Consider the following 3,211-nt stretch of genomic DNA (forward strand, 5'->3'; position numbering starts at 1 on the left):
TCACAGCTCCAAGGAGGTATCAGGTCGAGACACTCCTCACTCGCGTCTGGTTCCCGGTTCCGAGGAGGTATCAGGTTGAGACGCTCCTCATCTGCTCTTGGCTCACACCGCCGAGGCGATTGCTTTTCTTCCGCCACCTGTGGCCCACGCCGTCAGGGAGATCGCTCCTCCTCTGCCTTTGGGACCTGGGCTCGCCATGCTACAGAGCCCCCTAAAGAGTTAAACTCCTGTCCCTGCGGCCTCCCGGTCACCCTCCAGAGACTCAGCTCCTGTCTGTGCCTCCAGAGATCTGGTCTGCCTGTCTTCTGGAGGTCCAGTTCCAGTCAATGCAGTCCCCTGGCTGTCCGCCAGAGATCCAGTCTGCTCGTCCTCCGGGTCTTCCTCCGGACTTCTTCCTCCTGACATCACCCAGATGGTGAACAGACCCAGTCTGTTGCCTGGATTATCCTGCTTGGGCCTGGTCCCTCCTCCGGGCCCCATCCACCTGCCCGGCTTTGGCCCGGTTGATACCTGCCTCGTCAACTGATGGATGAGCGCTGCATAGAAGGGGGATGATGTACAAGGGAGCCCTTGTAGAACCTGAGCGTACAAAGCTGTATCCCTTTTGTGGTATCGGCAATTACAGAGGTCAAACGTTTCCTGTAGTTTTTCACCAGGTTTGCACACACTGCAGGAGGGATTTTGGTCCACTCCTCCACACAGATCTTTTCTAGATGAGTCAGGTTACTGGGCTGTCGCTGAGAAACACAGGGTTTGAGCTCCCTATTGGGTTTGGGTCTGGAGACTGGCTAGGCCACTCCAGAACCTTGATATGCTTCTTACGGAGCCACTCCTTGGCGATCTTGGCTTTGTGCTTCGGCTCATTGTCATGTTGGAAGACCCAGCCACGACGAGGGAAGGAGGTTATTCCCCAAAATCTTGCAATACATGGCCCCGATCATCCTCTCCTTAATACAGTGCAGTCGCCCTGTCCCATGTGCAGAAAAACACCCCCAAAGCATGATGCTACCACCCCCATGCTTCACAGTAGGGATGATGTTCTTGGGATGGTCCTCATCATTCTTCTTCCTCCAAACACGGTGAGTGGAATTAAGACCAAAAAGTTCTATTTTGGTCTCAGGTCTGGGCTTTGGAGAAACAAACCCCATTATCTCAGGAAAGAAATTTCACTAAACAGAAAACAAAATGGTGGATTAGAAGTTTTGGATTATGAGTCTTTAAACTATAGCTTTAAATTCAATTGGCTTATTAAACTTTTAAAAACAAGAATAGTATTTGGAGGATCTTCCCTGATTTTGTCTTTAACGAGGTTGGAGGACTTGAATTCCTCTTGAAATGTAATTACTCTATTGATAAGCTACCTATCAAACTGGCCAGCTTTTATAGACAGGCACTATTGGCATGGTCATCAGCCTTCAAACATAACTTTTCACCACACAGATATTACATCTGGAATAACCAAGATATTGAGTTTAAACATAAAACTATTCATTCAGAGATGGTTTGATTGCAACATTTTTCTAGTTAAACAACTGATAAGAACACTATATCTTTGAAAAATACAACATTAGCAACTAAGCATGGCTCCTCCTATTATATATTATACATTATACATACTTTAGATACATTTGTGTGGCATATTCTCTTGTTTCAGTCATTCTTTCCCTGGCACTTTGTTCCAATTTGTTCTTTGTAATGTTCATATTTAGGCAAACTATTAATAAAGCACTATGAAAAAAAAAAAATTGAGTCATTGGCGTTCCTCAGAAATCAGCACTGAAATATTTAACATGTTCAGTGCTCCCAATTGTCGGCTACGACCCGTTTTAGAGCGGATTATCGGGACAAATCGGCTCGAAACACACCAAAGACCAAATGATGATTGGACAGGGAAATCTTACGATGATCTGGCATTTGCCGTCCGAGGTCAGGAAGAGGAAAAATCGGGACAAAAACAGCCCAAATATCGTTGTGTGTGTACCAGGCTTAAGTGTTCTACATCCTGCTCTGCTGTGCTGGTGCTGATGTGATGATAGTGGCTGGGAAGTGTTGATTTTTACTTTTGCTACCTTGTATTTCTGTCACTATGGACAGGCTGACTACAGAAATGAACTGCCCTTCAGGGATAAATAACATTTTCTAAATTTGAATAAAGTTTGTAGGAGCCATAAAACATGTTTGGAGTAATGATCACTGGGTGGATGATTTGTTTTATTTTGGTTGTCATGGTGATTTACAGCGTGGGGTCACGTGGATGCGGTAGGTGATGGGATGAACTGTTAAGAAGGAGTTGTCAGTCAGTCACGGGTGGTTTTGCCAGAGAGAGGAGGGCTGGGTAGCCGTCATTTTTGTTGACCGCTGAACTTATTTGTTAAACTTGTACGCTAACACGCTGAGTCTAACACGCTGAGCTGGATAGACCAGAGTGTTGTAAAGTCTATATTTACGATCACATGTTAAGTTAGACAAGTTTATTGTTGCATCCTGCAAACATGAAAGACGGTCAATAAAGAAAGCAACGCATCAGGTTAAAGAGCGTTTTCTCTGTGGACATGGACGGCGCATCACACAAATAGACAGAACCCATCCTTTAGCCTCACTAGTGACTGTGGAAGTCACTGCAAAGTTTCTGAATCTGAATCATGGGACTTCTGCAATCTAGGCATAATTGGTCAAAGGGCTCAGCTCCACCTATAAACTTGATCAAAAAGAAAAGAATGAAGCCTTATCAGGTAGAGAGGGTGCCTGTCTCCTTTTCTACTTTCAGAAACTCTGGAAACAAGTCAGCCTGCAGTCTGAGAATAAAGTCCTCTGTTGGGGAAATATGGAACTACAATCTATGAAAAAGGAACCTAAATAAAGTGTTACGTCCACCCTCTGCTATAACATCACGTTGTCTGACAACAGTGTTTCTGTTTATACATGTTTACGTCTACAGCAGTCTATGTCAGCACACACAGCTGAAACATGGCCACATTTAGCTCAGCGCCTCATCAATATTACTCAGCTGCATGTGTCCTTGTGCATGTGTGTGTGTGTGTGTGTGTGTGTGTGTGTTTGTGTGTGTGTGTGTGTGTGTGTGTGTGTGTGTGTGTGTGTGTGTGTGTGTGTGTGTGTGTGTGTGTGTGTGTGTGTGTGTGCTGCCTGGCATTACTGGGCAATCTAACAGCATCCTGGTTGAGAGACACAGAGTGAGAGATCCCCACAGAGA

Source organism: Melanotaenia boesemani, chromosome 23 (genome assembly GCF_017639745.1).
Source record: "Melanotaenia boesemani isolate fMelBoe1 chromosome 23, fMelBoe1.pri, whole genome shotgun sequence".
Classification (NCBI taxonomy): domain Eukaryota; kingdom Metazoa; phylum Chordata; class Actinopteri; order Atheriniformes; family Melanotaeniidae; genus Melanotaenia; species Melanotaenia boesemani.